We start from the raw sequence: 21,159 nt of genomic DNA on the forward strand, positions 1-21,159 counted from the left end.
AACTGCGCGGTCAGCGAAAAACCCTACAAAAAACCATCCTGAAATTACTTGAACTCATGTTCCAACTCATGGAACATGAGGAGTAATATCAGCCCACTAGAGCAACCAGCAAAAAGGAATCACATATCTGCAAGCTGGACTAAGACAAAAATTAAGCAAAACGTGGAACAGGAAAATCAAAAACTTAGCTTGTCCTGAAGAATACAGAAGCGGGAAGCAGAGGTAACAAGACACACTGATTACATTGATAGCTGGCGAGGAAATAACAAGAAAGCCAGGTTAAATAGGAAACTCCCATATCCTGATAGAACAGGTGGACACCAGAGACCGCAGAGAACACAAGTCACCCAGTACCATCTGTAACCACCAGAGGGAGCCCAAAAACAGAATCCACAACAGGTGGCATCATTATACTATATGTGGGCTGCATTATACTGTATCGATGACTATGGGGAATACATTATACTATATGTAGAACGATGGGGTGCATTATACTATGAGAAGTGAATTGTGCTACATGGATGACAATGGTGGGGCATTATACCTTATGGAGCACTATGAGGAATGTATTATACTATTTGGAGGACTGAGGAGTGTATTATAATATATGGAGGACTGTGGCAGTACATTATACTATATGGAGGACTGAGGAGTGTATTATACTATATGGAGGAATTGCAGTGTATTTTAATATATGGAGGACTATGAGGAGTGTATTATACTATATGGAGGACTGAGGTGTGTATTATACTATATGGAGGACTATAGGGTGTATTATACTAAACAAGCAAAATGCTGTCTATTCATCAAGTGATTGGATTGTTTATGTGGGAACAGAAATCATTGTTCTCAGCAGCACATTGCCGGAGTAAACTATACATGCACCGCTGATAACATGATACTGTATAAGGACAGATTGATCTAATTGTGATTGTTCTGTGCCCTTCATTCTTTCTCAGTTGGTGTAAAGAGGCCAGAAAACAAGCGAACAACTTCACTATTGTCGACCACACTCTTTAGTGGCCTGAGATCAGTGCATGTAAATTCAGCAGAAATGCTTCGCAGGGAGACCAGGCAAGGATGATGACAGTTGTAGTTAGCACTCGGCGCCTGGGAATAGCGCTAACTCTACTACTTTTCCCAGCCGCCAGAGCATTTAATTCTGGTATGTGTAATGATTTTTAGGGTTGATGTCAGCTGCGCAATATCAGCTGCTATCAATCCCAGGTGTAAGTAATGGAGAGGTGTCTATCAGACATCCCTGCTACTAGCCCAGACTTGGCGAGATTTAGCGACTCTGAAGAGCGGTGATGGTAGTAACAATACTGCTCTTCACAGGTGCTGAGCTCAGTGCAAGACCCAGAATATCTGAAGAGCGGTGACACAGCATTCAAGAACTAACAGCAGCGACTAGAGCTGAGGTCTGACAGAGGCCCATTACTATTTGAATGCAGCTGTCTGTATGACATTGGCATTTAAATGGTGCGATTACCGGTGCTCACTGGCATTGGCTGTCTTGGATCCATGTGACGTGATCGTGAGGCAATGATGAGTTACCAACCATGGCAGTTGGGAACATGCTGAAGGCCCCCTCTGCTGCCATCTTTGTCATCCTGTGAAGCTCAGCCACAAGGTCACCTTTATAGAAGCCGTCATTATTATAATATACAGAAGTCAGTATATAGTATAAGAGATCAAACAATTGCAGAAAGAAAATTATATATTTATATATATACTAGCTGTACTAACCTGCTTTGCCCGGGTTAATAACTGCTGTTAGCAAAATAGAATGTGCTAACAAAAATTTATTCTGCACACAAAAACCACAAAACAAATAGATAGAAATGTAATTATTAGAAGGCAAAAACTAAGCTAAAGAAGCATTTCACAACATATATTTCAACACCAGAGATATTCCACACAGATTTAACTAAATTGGCCAAGTAATGTGGAGTAATCTTTTACTACTTATTCGAGAGCCTTTTGATAAATTACATTCTTTGTTTTTCCTTCAGGTGCAAAGACAAACAGATTTTTGGCTGTTCCAACTCTTGAACAGGCCACATAAAGTTGACCATGAGAAAAACATGGAGATTGTAAATCGATTCCAACTACTTTCAAGGACTGTCCCTGAGCCTTGTTGATGGACATAGCAAATGCCAGTCGAACAGGAAACTGGAGGCGTTTAAAATCAAAAGGCAAATCAGATGGAATGAGAGGAATTGTTGGAATGAAAACTTCTTCTCCTATGGCACATCCTGTCAAAATGGTTGCCTCAATTACATGTGGAAACAGGTTCTTAATCAAGAGTCTTGTTCCATTACACAGCTTTGGTGGATCCAAATTTCTCTATAGCAGAATAGGTGCTCCAGGTTTTAGAAAGAGGTTGGGAGGAGGAAGTCCTTGTGGCTCCAAGGAATTGAGGAACTCAGTTGGATAAAATAATGCTTGAGCAGGGTCTATTACTGTATCTACTGACTTGGAGGTTGTGCACACACCTGGAAGGAGATTTAGAATTTGAAGATTGATCTTGTTGACGCTGTCATTTTTGGGAGCTAGAATAACCCTTTCACACAGCCTGCCAGAATTTTTGAAGTGGAGTTGAATGTTTGGAAAATCCTTTGCTTTCAACTACTCAATGGAAGTCAAAATGCAACAAAAGTTGCTTGGGAAGGTGATCTGTCCAGTGGTTGAGATTACTGGTGCCTTGCCATCTTCAATAGTCAACAGCTGGCTTGAAAACAGTCCAGCAGAAACATCGCCTGTCAAGTAGACACTCATGTTTGTGTTCAGTGACATTTTCTTTACTTTTCTCCAAAGGTACGATGCTTTTAGACAGGCACTGAGTTCATCTGCAGGGGTTGATCTTGAAATAACAGGTAGTGTTTGGCGAAAGTCACCTGCCAAAACAACAACTACTCATCCCATGATACATTTGTTGCTACGCAGGTCTTGCAGCAGTCTGTCCACTGCTTCCAGAGCCCTTTTGTGTGACATGGTGCATTCATCCCAAATGATGGCACTGCATTTTTGAAGCAATTTGGCCAGTCCTGATCCCTTGCCAATATTACACACGGGGCTGTCACTATGAGACAGTTTAAGTGGTAGTTTGAATGTTGAATGTGCTGTCCTGCCACCTTTTAAAAGCGTAGCTGCAATTCCAGAAGATGCCACTGCAAGTGCAATCTTTTTTTGTTGTCAAAATTTTGCCAGGAGCAAGTTGATTACAAATGTCTTTCCTGTTCCACCTGGAGCATCAAGGAAGACAATCCCACCTTTGTTGGTTTCACTGAAACTTAAAATGTAGTTATAGGCGTCCCTTTGATCTGGTACCAATATTGGCTCATTCTGAGACACAAATGCTGTCAGTTCATCAATATTGTAGTTTGTTTCTATGAAAATCTCCCTACACATTTGGATGCCTTAAGAATTTCTTATTGGAGCAGGCAAACCAAGCAACTGAAAGGCTTTTCCTGACATTGCTATGCACTGATCTTCAAGAAGCATTAAAGTTTCATTGAACATTTCCTCAGTGAAGTTGGTGAGTTGCTGAGGATTTTCCCTTCTAATCTGCATGAGGATGTCTTCACTGAGATCAGTTTTGTACTTTGTCCAAATCTCAAGAGGATTTGAAATGCTACAGGTTGTTAGAATAATAGCAAAGAGGTGTCTTAGTTGCTTTGGGGTTTGTGTGGCTGCTGCTTCACTGAGGGTCATGTCCCAGTGTCCAGCATTTTCCAGAAGTCCTTTTCTTTGGCAAGCTTTCCTGAATGTTTCACACACATGGCCTCCAATGGTCTTCAGGTCAGAAAATGATATAGGGCCTTTGACAACATGAAGTAACATGCACAGGTAGAAGCACTCTGCATTTGATGGATGAACAGTGTAGACGTCACGTGACCAAGAGTATCAGTTGCTTTCACCCCTGGATAGCCTTCAATATCAAGCCCCCATTTCCTCCATTCCAGTGTTTTTCTGGAGGCATTACAAGTGTAGTACTTTGGTAAATCACAGTAGAGAATTGTTTTTGCAAAAGGGTCTTGTTGACACAGCTCAAAAAATGCCAAGAGGGTGGTCTTAGGTGGTGTTAGGAGCTGCAAGTTTGCTGGGTTAAAGTAAATTCTCTGTCCATTTTCCAAGTGCTCACTCAGATGCACAACTGGTGGGTAGCGCTCATGAATGGAGAATCCTAGTATTCTCCAAACAGCTTCATTGTTGCTTATGTACCTGTCCATCTGGAATGCCTCCACTTCATCAATAATAGGTCAATTTTTCTGGAGTTCAAAAACTGCTTGATCACTTTCTTTGTGGACATATTTGCATATATACTTGATTGATTTCACAGAGTGGCAAGATTCGACATTTATGAGGGCCTGGAAGATTTTTGAGAGCAAAGGGTTGTAAGGCACTACCCACCTGTTGTCAATTTCTGTCTCTTGGAGTGATGATGCAACACGCATTTTGAGCTTTGTTGTGAAACCACCATCCCCTGGCTTTCTTCTTCGGTAGACTGGATATCCATCTTGTCCTGTTTTGGTTTCTTGGACCAGGGATTGTGGGTAATGCTTTGAACACCTGCTATCAATCATGCAGGAAGAATTTTTGTTGAGACTCCCACACGGACCATGGATCATGTTTTTTGTGATGGTTTCAAACAGCAATTCGGCACTGATGATATTGTCAATTTCGGTAGGCTCTTTTTTGCCATTCAACTGAATACATCCAGCACTGCATCTAACCATAAATATGTGATTTTGTGATGAGATTAGTCATTTTTGAAAGTTTCTGTTTGAAAACCAGAGCAATAAGGTCATGGCGATTCACTGTTTTTTGGCCCGGAAACAGGTGCCCTCCAATTTCCTCCCAGGCAGGATTGCAAGTAAAGGTGATGAAAAGATCTGGACGGCCATACTTTCTCACATAAGTCATTGCATCCTGTGTGTATTCATGCATGTGTCATGGGCTTCCAGTGACAGTTGATGGCAGAATAACCATTTTCCCCAATTCTTTTGGATCAGCATCATTTGCAACAGCATCTCTAAGGTGAATATATTCCTCTGCCCTGAGCTTCTTTTGATTTAGTAGGATATATAAAAAGACGTTCACTCTCAATCTTTGCATACATGTCAACAATAAATTGGTGGAAGAGTTGTTTGCATTTCAAGATGTGATTTTCCTCTGCAAATCTTGTCATGATCCTATATGCATAGAAGTCCACGACAGACACTTTTTTTCCTGAAGGGTTGCCTGTTGTAGGATCTGTCTGAGGTATTCCAAAGTGATAGCCATCCTGTCCCTGACAAAAGATATTTGGATATTGCAGTGCATCATAGGACCTGTGAGTTTCTACTACTCGTTGCAAACTATTGTTCCTTTTCTGAAGCACAATGTCGCGGCTTTGAAAATCATTACCTACAATCAAGATGGTTAACTCATCAAATGTGGGAGCATTGAAACATCGCTGATGTTCACCTTGTGGTGTTTTGTCAGCTCGAATGACATCGTCATTTGGCATGCATTCAAGTGCAGTCTTGAAAAGTTGAACATATGGACTGTTGGTGTGAAGGAACTGCTGCAAAGTAGTGACAATATCTAGGCGAGTGTTAGGAATTAAAGAGCATCTCCGCTGAGCAGCTCTTGTTCTCTTGTCTGCAAGCCTCACTTCCCTCTGCTCAGAAAGTTCATTGGCTCTTGAGGAAGCAGCTGCTGTTCTCATGTGTGTCAGCCTTGTTTCTCGGTCTTCACATTTTTTATTGGCCCGTAATGCAGCTTTTCTTTTCGCATCAGCTGACATTCGTGCCATGGAATTCCTTTTCTTATGAGGCATTATTGTGGTAAAAATAGTCTGTAACTGGCAGTTTCTATATCCTCTCACATAGAGGTAATGTGACTGACATCAGCCTTTCCACCAACATACCCTAACTGACATGCTGTTACCTCACACAAGCTTTGTTATACTGGGAATGTCCTTTATTGCCTATATTAACCAATCAGAGCTCAGATTAATTAACTGTAGCAAAATAGAAGCTGAGCTGTGATTGGTTGCTATTGGCAGCCTGATAAATCCCCAGCCAACAGGAAGCCCTCCCCCCTGGCAGTATATATTAACTCACACATACACATAATAGACAGGTCAAGTAACCTTCTAGTCTTCAACAAATGCACAAGTTTATGTTGACATTTTAGACACTTTTCTTATCCCATCAATTGAAAGGATGTTTGGGGATGATGAAATCATTTTCCAAGATGATAATGCATCCTGCCATAGAGCAAAAACTGTGCAAACATTACTTAAAAATAGACACATAAGGTCAATGTCATGGCCTGCAAATAGTCTGGATCTCAATCCAATTGAAATCTTTGGTGGAGCTGCAAAGCTGACCTGGCAACAGCAATCAGAGAAAGTTGGAGCCAGATAGATGAAGAGTACTGTTTGACACTCCTTATGTCCATGCCTCAGAGACTGCAAGCTGTTATAAAAGCCACAGGTGGTGCAACAAAATATTAGTAATGTTTTGGAGTGTTTTTTTTTTGTTTGTTTGTTTTTCATGATTCCTTAATTTTTTCCTCAGAATTGAGTGATTCCATAATTTTTTCCTTCTGCTTGTTCTAAAAAAGTAACCATTACTGACTACAACATTTTTTGCTCCTGATTTCTTTTAGTGTTTCTTAAAGCCAGAAAGTTGTCATTTGAAATGACTTTAGTTTTGTGCCATGTCTATGATCTGCTTTTTTTCTACAAAATTAAACAACTGAATGAACATCCTCCAAGGCCGGTGATTTCATAATTTTTGCCAGGGGTTGTACTGTATATATACGGTATATATAAATTCAAATTGCATGCCTTTTCCTTTGTTAAAAAATAATGGAATAAAAACATAAAAAATAACAAATTTGGCATCTCCACATTGTAAAAGTGCAGTCTAAATATAAAATTAAGCACATGGTAGGCATTGTATACAAAAAAAAGCAAATTGACAGAATTGCATTTTTTTTATCATCACACCTCCATGTAAAAATTCACTAATAAGTGAACAAAACGTTATATGTACTCCAAATTGATATCAATAAAACTGTCAGCTTGCCACACAAAAAGGAAGTTCTCCAATATAACTATCAATGTAGAAATATAAACGTTACAGGTTTCAATTGTATAAAAAAAAGAACTCCTGATTTTTGTAATTAATTGGTTAAAAAAAAAAATTGGTTTCATCGTAATCATACTGACCTAAAGAACAATGCTGCAATATCATTTATTATCTGGTATTAATACATAAGTCACCCTATCATTTGTATAAATTAGTGCTTTGTCTGGTAACGTCATTGTGACAGAATATTCTATTATTTAGGTTCAGCTCATGTTTGGATGGTTCTGATGATGGTGGTATCATGGCGTTCTCTGGCAAGCGAGAAGATGCTGGAAGATTTTTGCATTGGAGAAACTCAGGTAATATTTCGAGAAGAATGGATTTGTATTTTCTATTGTTCTAGATTCAGATTTCACTTTTTATTTTGAAAGAATTTCCAGTTATTCTCAAGAGTAATTTCGAGGTCTCTTGAAAAATGTTAAACAAGAAAAGTATTGAACTGCTAGGGCTTGGCCACAGCAGGAATGCTCCACTAGAAACATTGCTAAGTGATAGAAAAGCAAGAGTTCCACTGTAGAAAGCCAACTATAGTGTCATCCTTTTAGGCTACGTTCAGGCTGCTTCAGTTTTAAACAAATGGATTCTAATGACAACATTTGGATTTTTTCTATCAATGCCAATAGGAAACAGGCCTAACAGTGACAGTCATAGAGTCAGGGGCAGACATAATATTGGTGCAATAAAGGCAGCCAAAGGGTAAGAGGACCCACTTCCACCTCCAAAACAGCAAGCAGCTTTTGTGACAGACACAAAAAGGGGGCCCATATACTATTTTTACACAGGTACCCTTTTATATGTGTCCACTGTTGCACAGAGTCCAAGGCCAGCCATAGTTTCCCACTTTGCAGAGATAGGTGTATTTCCTGTCATAAAGAAAATTTGTAAAATCCATAAAGACATCTCTGGAGAAGGGACATCTCACCTTCACATTGGACATGATTGGACATATGGGATTAATTATAACTGAGGAAGTGAGAAAGAGCTGACACTTCAACTTCTATTAAAGTAGGACCTCTTGCCAAGAACAGGTAATTATCACAGGGAATTTGATGAGAACCAGCCAACAAGCCTAGAATTCATGTACTCAGAAACAAAGAAGTACAGTGGCTTCCTCTGTTCAAAGGAGTTACTGTATTTCAGATGCTCTGGGGTTTTAGGGAGATATTTTTTCATCGTTGTAAAGAAGGGAAGAACTTAACACATTCTCTCAAATCACTGTTAGGCTGGCCAAAGACCTCCAACCTAATATCGGTCAGATGAATGATGCTATCCATGACATGTTTCCCATCTATAGATAGGTAAAATCGTGAAAGAGAACATTATAGGAAACATGACCACGATATCTCTTGCCTGTTACCTTCAGGGGTGAAGATATCCTGAAAGTTGGGAATCTCATCAACTTCTAAAAGACCTAGCACATTCCACAATCAAAGCAGGGGGAATTGTGCATTATGATGAGCTATTGGTCTGCAAAGGGCCCATATATTGTTCTTGCACAGGGGCCCTTTTCTGTCTCTGTCCGCCAGTGCGTAGACTGTAGAGCAGCATCACTATGTGAACTTTATTTTTTATTATTTATTATTATTATACATTTTTATAGTGCCATTTATTCCATGGTGCTTTACATGTGAATACGGGGCAAATATAGACAAATACATTAAACATGAGCAGATAGCAAGGCACACGGGTACATAAGGAGGGAGGACCCTGCCCGCGAGGGCTCACAGTCTGCAGGGGATGGGTGATGAAACACTAGGAGAGGGTAGGGCAGGTTGTGCGGCGGTTCAGTAACTTCAGGATCACAGACTTACTGCAGCAAAGATTTAAAAAAACTGCAGATACAGTTCAAGACGTAAGTGAAAACAGTTACCAAAGTAGCAAAATTTTATTTTCCAAAATTGCCAAATCATAGCAATCCCAGGTCTAAACATTCACATAGGAAATTGTCTCATTAGACAAACACATCTATCAAATCAGTTAAGGGTTAAGTCAGAAAGTTTCCTTCTCACCCATCCGCTCCTGCTTGCTTTTACTGTACTCACAGATTGTGTTTATTTATTTGCATAACTGTCATTTTAAGCTTCCTAATTATGAAGACAATTGTGTGCGATATTATAAGCTAATTGTCTCTTTGTGACTAGCAAGCTCTGATGAGGATTGTTTTCTCCGTGCACATCTTGTACTGTAATTTTCAGTTTTTGGATTGAGTTTTGGATCGCACTGTTTATGCCCTTGTAACCTCCTCTGCTTTGCTTCTGCCAAGTATTTTAGCTAATAATAGAAGCAACTTGTCTTCTTTTTGTCGGAGAGCTGTATTGTATAATTCATGCAAGCATTTTATTTTGGGGCTTTGAAGCTTTTAAGACTTGTAAGTAGTAACAGCTTTATTTGATAATCAGGCAAAAAACCCTTATTTTTAGTATGACTACCTTCCTCTTATAATGATTGATGTTGGTCTATATATAACCAAGCAACCATATTACTGTGGTTGAATGAAGAGTTACTTTTTGGTGTCTTTTTCATTGTCTGGATGCTGGTTTGTACCATAAAATTTAAGGGGAATGACATTCTCCTGTACAATTTACAAAGGGGCATTGTATTTAAAGAGAACCCGTCAGGTCCCCCATGCCCTCCAATCCGACAGGTTCCCTTTAAAGTGGACAGTACCGGTCATACATTTTGGCAGGTTAATCAGTATTGTTTTGTACATCTATAACATCCCGATATATGTCAGTTTTTAAGTTTTTTTTGTGACATTTTTTACTATCTTTCAAGGTCGAGGCACACAATGCATTTTCATGCTTTCTTTCCCTGCATGAGATTGAACTAAAACGCATGAAAATCAGGTAGTAAATTCAGAATTAAATTTTGAAAGATTTTTTAGCTGATTTATTTTATTCCACTTTTGTGTGCTTTTTTCCTGCAAACTTTTTTCATTTGGCTTTTTGTAGTGCTCCCATCTCTTTCTCTAAAACAGCACACCTGTGGAAACATGTAAAATGCTTTACAAACCACCTTAACACTTGTAAATGTGTTTTTCATGTTCGAAAGGATTACCCAATATTGAAGTCTATGCTTTTAAGAAAATGTCAGGAAATTCCATAATGTGAATCTGTCAATTGGCTTTTATTAGTCCATCTAACAGCAGCATGACACATCAGCAATTTATCACATACAGAGCTGCATGTGGACAATAACTGGTTTATCTGCTGCAGATCTCCCAGTTCTCTGAATGCTGAGCTCTGTATAACCACAACCACACCACTGATTGGCAGCTTTCTGTGTACACTGTGCATAGGCAGAATGCTGCCAATCAGTGGTGGGGGTGGGGTAATACAGAGCCCATGAATGTGGAGGACTACATGGCAGCAGGTTTACTAGTCCTTTAATGATAATCTCTTGCTGATATAACACTGATTTTATTCAAACCACAGCAAGCAGCCAAATAAGTGATACATCGCTAGAATCAGAGTTTCAGACTACATTATGCTTTTCTCAGACAGGGCCGGCACAAATTATTTTGGTGCCCTAAGCAGATGAAGCCATTGTCCTCCCACAACTTCAAAACAAAGGAAGGGTTCAGAGTAGAGATGGGCAGACCCCTGGATGTTCAGGTCCGGCGGGTTTGGCCGAACAGTTAAAAAAGTTCTGGTTTGAGTACCAGAACAGTCCCTGGACCTGAACCTGGATCCCATTCACTTGAATGGGGGTCCCAAACAAAAATAGCAGCCCACAGCTACCCAGAAAAGGCTCCTCTCACTTGCCCTGTAGCAGTGGCAAGTGTGGTTCATATCTGTGGGGTTGATTTCATCTTTGTATTGTCTGGTGACATCAAGCCCACGGTAATTAGTAATGGAGAGTCGTCTATAAGACACCTATCCATTACTAATCCTATAATTATATTGTAAATAAACAAACAGCAAGAATAAAGTCTTTATTTGAAATAGAAACAAAACACACTATTACATTTCTTATTTAAAAATAACAAACAAAGTTATACTCACCTAACACCCATTCCATTGAATCCCTCATCTTCTGTAATGAAAGACAAATAAAAAACAATAATATCCCTCACCTATCCAAAGTTCTGTCCCATGCCGTAATCCATATCTGTGAATTGCTAATTTTAAACCTGGATGGTGCCAAGATGCGATGGTCCAAGCTGAGTACCACTGATGAATGAGCTGCTGCGAGCACACTATCAGTGAGCAGCAGTGACCTCATAGAGGTTACCATCGATCACTGAGACTGCATTCCCACCCGGGCCAAATGCAGTGAAATTCTGCCGATGAACTGCAGTGAACTCATTTCTGTACCTTGATACTTTTTCTTCCTGTGCTAGTGGTGATAAGATAATTACTGCCGGTCAGAGAGCTGCATTTCCCATGCTATCAGATGACAGCATGAGCCAGCAGCTGTGACTGGTCACAAAGGCGTCGGCTGATGTGAGTACTACTCCCATCAGCCTAAACCTGCTGTAGCTGATGACAGAGTGAGCAGGCGCCGTTAATGGGAGTATTCATCAGCCTGCACATGATAATATAATATTTAAAATATTTAATATAATTTATGAATAAATACATTTTTTTAAATGATGTGGGGTCTGTTCTATTTTTAATAGCCAGCACAGGCACAACTGACAGCTACCGGCAACCCTCAGCTGTTAGCTTTATCATGGCTGGTTATCAACAACAGCGAGGTCCTCACTCCATTTTTTAAATTTAAGTAACTAATTTAAAAAAGTGGCATGGAGTCACTCCTTTTTTTACAACCAGCCAAGCTAAAGCAGACATCAGTGACTGCTCTCCCCATCATCCGGCTTACAAAGACAGTGACTAGTTCTGAGCTCCCGTGAGAAAGTTTACTGGAGTTCATAGCTGAACCAAGGTGAACTTACTTACGGCACCTTTTGCTGAGTGACAAAGTTCAGATGACAGCATTGGAACAGCAGTGCTCTGACTGGCTGTAAAAATATAACTGCCGATCAGAGTCGCCGATGTTTTTCTTGCTGTCATGCAGATAACAGTTTGGGAAACACCAGAGGTTTGCGGTGCCGGACCCAAGCAGTAATACAGACTTCCTGAAGGGTTCGCCCATCACTAGTGATGATGATTCGAGTGATATATTAATCACCAGAACCATCATCAGTACATGAATATGAAGTCAAAATCATCATCAGTACATAATTAGAACACCAGGGTACATTGTACATGAATATGGCACCAGAAACATCATCAGCAAATAAATACATCACTATAACCACCAACAGTTCATAAATGTCACCATAACCATAATCAGTACATGTATATGTCACCAGAACCGCCATTAGTAAATGAATACATCACTAGATCCATCATCAGCAAATGAACACATCAACAGACTCACCATCAGTACTTGACTACGTCACCAGAACCACCATCAGTAAATTAATACATTACCAGAACTACCATGAGTACATGAATACATACTGTAACCAAGACCAAGAGCACCTGAATAAAACCAAGCTTAGTATAACAATCAATAGTAATATCAAGTCAGCCACATAAACACTTGTATTGCAAGAACCTACAGCCCTACAACTGCCGGTATGTCCTTAACAATGGTAAGGAGGCACTGGGAGTTGTTATTAACAGTCATCATCAGACTCGGACCATACAGGAACCACAGTACTGATGAGAATTAGCATCACAAATGAACATTTACATCCAGGTGCCTTATAAATTACATCTTCTCTGGAGTCGTCTCTTTTTCATCTCCATCTTGTCTAAATGCCATGATGACTTTTCACATCTACAGCCCTTCCATGCAGACCGAAGCGGGAGGTCTTTTTTATCATTTCCTGACACAGTGCCCTTAAAAATAAGTGTGATATTAAAATGTCCACTACATAAAAATATCTGACCATATTATGACCCTAAATAAGCCTCCTAGGGTATATAGCCTAAACACTGTCTACCGTTATCAGCTATAACTGCCACACCATCCGCCCTTATGAACCACGGCCTATACCATGGCTGTGGCCTCTCTAATTTTCCATTACACTTTCCATATTTCCACACTGTCCTCCTACTATGCTTACCCCTTTCCATATTGTACCTCTATTTCACGCTGTCCCCTCTTCATATCTAGTCTATCAGCCTTTTCACATGCCCTCATACTGCCAAGCACGATGCCCTCTTCAAATTGTAACCACTCCTAATGCTGTCCCCCTACACAGTAGGATGGTCACCACAGTCTCCCTATGGCGTGATATCCACAAGAAACCCCCAACATATAGTCTGATCACCACCACAGGCTCCTGTATACTGTATATAGTATGAGGTCCACCACAGACTCACATAAATGGTATGATGTCCAAAACAGCCCCCCTGTATACAAATATTCCCACTACAACCCATACAGTATTATGGCCCACAAACAACACTTCAAACAGTATGACATTCATCACAGGCTCCTATCCAGTATGGTCACCACATCCCCCAGTATAATGACTTCCACAACCCCATATACAGTATGGTCACCACAGCTCATCATATACCTTGCTGACCCCTTCACAACCCCTCATTTCATGACCCAAAACGCATATCCCCTCTTTTTATGACCCCCACAGTCCCTTATTTCATGGCTCCCACCGCACTGCCTCTCATTTAATGCCCCCTGCACAGCCCAACATTTTGTTCCCCCCTTCTTCACAGCCCCTCAGTTTATTCCCCCATCTGCAGAGCCCCACAGTTTATCCACCTTCTGCACAGCCCCTCGGTATTTCATTCCCCCATCTGCACAGCCCCTCAGTTTATTCCCCCATCTGCACATCCTCTCAGTTTATTCCCCCAACCGCACAGCCTCTCAGTTTATTCCCCCATCTGCACAGCCTCTCGGTTAATTCCCCCCATCACCACACAGCCTCTCATTTTATTCCCTCATCAGCACAGGCCTTCATTTTACCCCCCTCGGTAAAGCCCCTCAGCTTATCCATAACATCTACATAGCCATCAGATTATTACCATCAGCATAGCCCGTCAGTTTATTCCCCTGTCTGGACAGTCCACCAGTTTATTCTCCCGTCTGGACAGCCCATCCGTTCATTTCCCCAATTTTCGCAGCCCCTAAACTTATTCCTCCCATCTGCACATCCCATTAGTTTATTGCCCTCATCTGCAGAACCCTTTAGTTTTTCCCCATCTGCACAGCCTCTCAGTTTATTCCCCCATCAGCACAGGCCTTCAGTTTATTACCCCATCTGTGCAGCCCCTCATTTTATTTCACCCCTTCCCCATCAGCACAACTCCTCAGTTTATTCCCCTCATCTGTATAGCCCCTCACCTCATTTTATTCCCCCCATCAGCACAGGCTCCTCCCTCATTGTAATTTCTCCCATCTGCACAGTCTCTCTGTTTATTCACCCCCATCTGCACAGCCCCTTATTTTATCCCCTTCTACACAGCCCGTCAGCTTATTCCCCGCATCTGCACAGCCCAACAGTTTATTCCCCACCATATGCACAGCACCTCAGATTTTTCCCCCCATGAGCACAACCCCTCAGTTTATTCCTCCACAATCAGCACAGCCCCTCAGTTTATTCCCCCATCGGCACAACCCCTCACCTAATTTTATTCTCTTAGCACAGCCATTCATCTCATTTCTTCCCTTAAACAGCACAGGCCTTCCCCTCAATCTATTCCCCCCCATCTGCACATTCCCTAAGTTTATTCACCCTCATCTGCACAGCCCCTCATTTTATTCCCTCCATCTGCACAGCCCATCAGTTTATCCTCCCCATCTAAACAGCCCCTCAGTTTAATTTCCCCCATTTGCGCAGCCCATCCGTTAATTCACCCATCTGCACAGCCTCTATGTTTATTCCTCCCTTCCTTCCATCATCACAACCCCTCAGTTTATTCTCTCTAACAGCACAGCCTCTCATCTCTTTTTATTTCCCTCATCAGTACAGCCACTCACCTTATTTTATTTCCCCCATCAGCACAGCCCCTCACATCATTTTATAACCCTCATTTGCACATACTCTCATTTTATGCCCTCTGCACAATAATATAAGAATTCTATTATTTTAAAAAAGCTCATACTCACATAATCCCAGCTCCTGGTCCACTGTCTTCTCTTCTATGATGTGCAGCAGTGGACATTGGATGGCACGATGACATCACTGCACCGCGCCATCCAATGTCCCCTGGATGCTCCTTCTCCAGCAATGCATAGGCCGTAAGTGGCCAGAGTCTTGATGGAGATTCTGGTGGAGCAGGGGACATGACAGCTCCGATGTTCCTGTCCAGGGCGGCACACACACACAGCAATTGCATTCAACTCTGAGAGACGTGAATGCAATTGAGAGTAGGGAGGGAGCAATGGCCGGGGCACAGGACAGAGAGAAGGGTGAGTGGTGTCAGTGACCGACATCTCTCACCTCCCTCCTGCGCCCCAGCCATTACTGTGCTGAATGTCTGTGGCCGCAGGAAGATGTCGGGTGACTACAGACATTCAGCATTGTGTTTTGAAAGTGCACCCACCTCGGGTAGGCAGGAGGTAGTATACTAGGCAGGTGTCTACCCTGCCTACCTCCCATCCCAGCCCTACTCTCAGATTAGGATACACATTCCCTTTAGGCTAAGTGCACACGTTGCAGAATTGCCGCGGAAATTTCCGCAGCAATTCTGCGCCTCCTGCCACGGGTATATCGCATGCGGAATTGGCATGCTTATTCCCGCAGAAAACTAGCGTTTTGCAAGCATAATTAGCTTGCAGAATGCTAGCGTTTTCCAAGCGATCTGTAGCATCGCTTGGAAAACTGATTGACAGGTTGGTCACACTTGTCAAACAATGTTTGACAAGTGTGACCAACTTTTTACTATTGATGCAGCCTATGCCACATCAATAGTAAAAGATAGAATGTTAAAAATAATAATAAAAAAATAAAAAATGGTTATACTCACCTACCGCAAACAGCCGATCTCCTCAGCGGCTTCCGTTCCTATAGATGGTGTGTGTGCAGGACCTTCGATGACGTCGCGGTCACGTGACAGCGATGTCATTGCGGTCATGTGATCGCGACGTCATCGCAGGTCCTTCACACACCGTCTACAGGAACGGAAGCGGCCGCGTGCAGCGCTGAGGGGCAGGAAGACTCCGGGGCCATCAGATGGTGAGTATATCATGATTTTTTTATTTTAATTCTTTTTTTTAACAATTATATGGTGCCCAGTCTGTGGAGGAGAGTCTCCTCTCCTCCACCCTGGGTACCAACCGACAATGATCTGCTTACTTGGCTATGCCCACCATGCGGGAAGTAAGCAGATCAATGCATTCCTAGGTGTGCGGAATCCCCGCGATTCCGCAAATTTAATGAACATGCTGCGTTTTTTTCTGGAATGCGAATCCACTCAGAAAAAAATGCAGCATTCTATTAAATAGGATGCTTAATGTGAGCGTTTTTTTCGCGGTTTTATAGCGTTTTTATAGCGAAAAACCGAGAAAAAAAACAAGATAAATCTGCTATGTGTGCACACAGCCTTAAAGTTTGGTAACCCTTTTTGGTTTTAAAGAATCAGTCTAATTAGCTGGTTTTCATAGCTGATATAGATTGGGATAATTTTTATGTTTTTTTTACCTGCAATATGTAATTTAATTTGACAATGGACATTGGTCACCAATCAATAAAGGGGATCCTTATCTCCTCTCTCCTTTTTAGTTCCGAATCCCTTATGAAAGTTAGAAAGGTGTTGTCACTATATACGAAAGGTCTATCCTTTCCAAACTAGAGTAATAACTATCTGGACAGTCTCTACTGAAACAAATCTTCCATAATATAATAATTGAAAAGACATTCATTTTTTATGAAGTTCGATTTTTAATATTTTACAACAATACGAATACCGAAGCCTGCGCTTCATGGCTACTCCTTACCCAATGTATATGTAGAATGAATATGTCTATATTAACTTACTCTTGGGGTCAGCAGATAAGACATAATTTTAAACTCTGGACTGCATGTATTAAAGCAAATGGCATATGTGAGATTAAAATTCCAAGTTGTGAAGGTCATTGAAGAATTACTGAGAATAGTTTGATCCTTAGAGTGCTGAGATCACAGATATGTAATATGATTTATCTAGTATTCCCTTGGAGCCATATAATTCGTTCCTCTGAGGTACAGGTAAGAGGTACTTTGTCATGTGGTCTGGTAGACAGTACATCAGTGTGAACAATATGTTTACTGACCTCACGTGTCATGATCCAAAAGATTCTTACACTGTTCAATGTTCACTGTCAAAGTCATCAGGATTTACTGACTGAAGGTATCAAAGTTTTATGGTTGATTCATTCATGTTTAAAACATTTTGAAATCATTTATATAAAATATAATTTTTAAGGGGATAGTCTCATGTTTGTTCTTCAGGAGACATTGCTTCTCAGCCTCATGGTTTCCTGCTATTGGTAAAGTAGTGGCTCCTGAAGATTGACAATTCAGGTTGGCACCATGGCTATTCTGCTGGCATGAATTGCGCTGTGTCCAATGATGAAAACAGAGGCAGTTTTGACTCTGCAGCATTAAAGAAGACACAGAGGCTCAGTGATCCAATGAAACAACTCTTGCAGCTGTATAGCAGTCAGCTTGCAAGCATGCTCTCCTAGTCTAGGAAATCATAGTAACATAGTAACATAGTTAGTAAGGCCGAAAAAAGACATTTGTCCATCCAGTTCAGCCTATATTCCATCATAATAAATACCCAGATCTACGTCCTTCTACAGAACCTAATAATTGTATGATACAATATTGTTCTGCTCCAGGAAGACATCCAGGCCTCTCTTGAACCCCTCGACTGAGTTCGCCATCACCACCTCCTCAGGCAAGCAATTCCAGATTCTCACTGCCCTAACAGTAAAGAATCCTCTTCTATGTTGGTGGAAAAACCTTCTCTCCTCCAGACGCAAAGAATGCCCCCTTGTGCCCGTCACCTTCCTTGGTATAAACAGATCCTCAGCGAGATATTTGTATTGTCCCCTTATATACTTATACATGGTTATTAGATCGCCCCTCAGTCGTCTTTTTTCTAGACTAAATAATCCTAATTTCGCTAATCTATCTGGGTATTGTAGTTCTCCCATCCCCTTTATTAATTTTGTTGCCCTCCTTTGTACTCTCTCTAGTTCCATTATATCCTTCCTGAGCACCGGTGCCCAAAACTGGACACAGTACTCCATGTGCGGTCTAACTAGGGATTTGTACAGAGGCAGTATAATGCTCTCATCATGTGTATCCAGACCTCTTTTAATGCACCCCATGATCCTGTTTGCCTTGGCAGCTGCTGCCTGGCACTGGCTGCTCCAGGTAAGTTTATCATTAACTAGGATCCCCAAGTCCTTCTCCCTGTCAGATTTACCCAGTGGTTTCCCGTTCAGTGTGTAATGGTGATATTGATTCCCTCTTCCCATGTGTATAACCTTACATTTATCATTGTTAAACCTCATCTGCCACCTTTCAGCCCAAGTTTCCAACTTATCCAGATCCATCTGTAGCAGAATACTATCTTCTCTTGTATTAACTGCTTTACATAGTTTTGTATCATCTGCAAATATCGATATTTTACTGTGTAAACCTTCTACCAGATCATTAATGAATATGTTGAAGAGAACAGGTCCCAATACTGACCCCTGCGGTACCCCACTGGTCACAGCGATCCAGTTAGAGACTATACCATTTATAACCACCCTCTGCTTTCTATCACTAAGCCAGTTACTAACCCATTTACACACATTTTCCCCCAGACCAAGCATTCTCATTTTGTGTACCAACCTCTTGTGCGGCACGGTATCAAACGCTTTGGAAAAATCGAGATATACCACGTCCAATGACTCACCGTGGTCCAGTCTATAGCTTACCTCTTCATAAAAACTGATTAGATTGGTTTGACAGGAGCGATTTCTCATAAACCCATGCTGATATGGAGTTAAACAGTTATTCTCATTGAGATAATCCAGAATAACATCCCTCAGAAACCCTTCAAATATTTTACCAACAATAGAGGTTAGACTTACTGGCCTATAATTTCCAGGTTCACTTTTAGAGCCCTTTTTGAATATTGGCACCACATTTGCTATGCGCCAGTCCTGCGGAACAGACCCTGTCGCTATAGAGTCACTAAAAATAAGAAATAATGGTTTATCTATTACATTACTTAGTTCTCTTAGTACTCGTGGGTGTATGCCATCCGGACCCGGAGATTTATCTATTTTAATCTTATTTAGCCGGTTTCGCACCTCTTCTTGGGTTAGATTGGTGACCCTTAATATAGGGTTTTCATTGTTTCTTGGGATTTCACCTAGCATTTCATTTTCCACCGTGAATACCGTGGAGAAGAAGGTGTTTAATATGTTAGCTTTTTCCTCGTCATCTACAACCATTCTTTCCTCACTATTTTTTAAGGGGCCTACATTTTCAGTTTTTATTCTTTTACTATTGATATAGTTGAAGAACAGTTTGGGATTAGTTTTACTCTCCTTAGCAATGTGCTTCTCTGTTTCCTTTTTGGCAGCTTTAATTAGTTTTTTAGATAAAGTATTTTTCTCCCTATAGTTTTTTAGAGCTTCAATGGTGCCATCCTGCTTTAGTAGTGCAAATGCTTTCTTTTTACTGTTAATTGCCTGTCTTACTTCTTTGTTTAGCCACATTGGGTTTTTCCTATTTCTAGTCCTTTTATTCCCACAAGGTATAAACCGCTTACACTGCCTATTTAGGATGTTCTTAAACATTTCCCATTTATTATCTGTATTCTCATTTCTGAGGATATTGTCCCAGTCTACCAGATTAAGGGCATCTCTAAGCTGTTCAAACTTTGCCTTCCTAAAGTTCAATGTTTTTGTGACTCCCTGACAAGTCCCCCTAGTGAAAGACAGGTGAAACTGCACAATATTGTGGTCGCTATTTCCTAAATGCCCAACCACCTGCAGATTTGTTATTCTGTCAGGTCTATTAGATAGTATTAGGTCTAAAAGTGCTGCTCCTCTGGTTGGATTCTGCACCAATTGTGAAAGATAATTTTTCTTGGTTATTAGCAGAAACCTGTTGCCTTTATGGGTTTCACAGGTTTCTGTTTCCCAGTTAATATCCGGGTAGTTAAAGTCCCCCATAACCAGGACCTCATTATGGGTTGCAGCTTCATCTATCTGCTTTAGAAGTAGACTTTCCATGCTTTCTGTTATATTTGGGGGTTTGTAACAGACCCCAATGAGAATTTTGTTACCATTTTTCCCTCCATGAATTTCAACCCATATGGACTCGACATCCTCATTCCCTTCGCTAATATCCTCCCTTAAAGTGGACTTTAGACAAGACTTTACATAGAGACAAACCCCTCCTCCTCTCCGATTTTTACGATCCTTTCTAAACAGACTGTAACCCTGTAAGTTAACTGCCCAGTCATAGCTTTCATCTAACCATGTCTCGGTTATTCCCACTATGTCAAAGTTACCTGTAGATATTTCTGCTTCTAGTTCTTCCATCTTGTTTGTCAGGCTTCGACTGCCTTAGAGGTGGCTGGTAACCTAGGCAACAAGCTATAATCTATAAAATAAAAAAATTGTTTCAAGAAGAAAATGAAAATGTTTCTTGTTTTTATAAGCATTGTCCAGTTTTAACCATTTATTAACATGAGACAATTCCTTTAAATGCAATTTTAAACAACATTTATGTGAGGTCTTTGTATTAGATGGTCCTGTATTCAGCACAAAGTATAAGATATTTTCATTAATTGGTAGTAACAAATACTTTAGGTCCCCATACACATTAGAGTAACGTCGGCCCAACAAGCCAATATCGACGAGTCAGTCTAATGAGGTTGCAGCCGTTAATAAACTGCTTGTTGGGAGAAATATTTGACTTGTCCGGTTTTGGACTGCTGATCACTTTGTTCTCTTGGAGATAAGCTGCCACCAGACATGCCTGGTGACAGCTTTCACATAAAGAACACAAGAACGTCTGGCTGAACAAGTGCTCCTG

At 41.0% G+C, this 21,159-nt stretch overlaps 1 long non-coding RNA gene across 3 annotated transcripts in view; it reads left to right on the top strand.

The window, feature by feature from the left end:
* Window positions 1-21,159, top strand: part of LOC138642600 (uncharacterized) — a 482,117-nt gene that overhangs the window by 437,395 nt on the left and 23,563 nt on the right. For all 3 annotated transcript variants that reach the window (XR_011314070.1, XR_011314071.1, XR_011314069.1), the window contains one exon: window positions 7,350-7,447. This is a non-coding gene — a long non-coding RNA (uncharacterized lncRNA). The remainder of the gene's footprint in view (window positions 1-7,349; window positions 7,448-21,159) is intronic.

Source organism: Ranitomeya imitator, chromosome 6 (genome assembly GCF_032444005.1).
Source record: "Ranitomeya imitator isolate aRanImi1 chromosome 6, aRanImi1.pri, whole genome shotgun sequence".
In the NCBI taxonomy this organism is placed as follows: domain Eukaryota; kingdom Metazoa; phylum Chordata; class Amphibia; order Anura; family Dendrobatidae; genus Ranitomeya; species Ranitomeya imitator.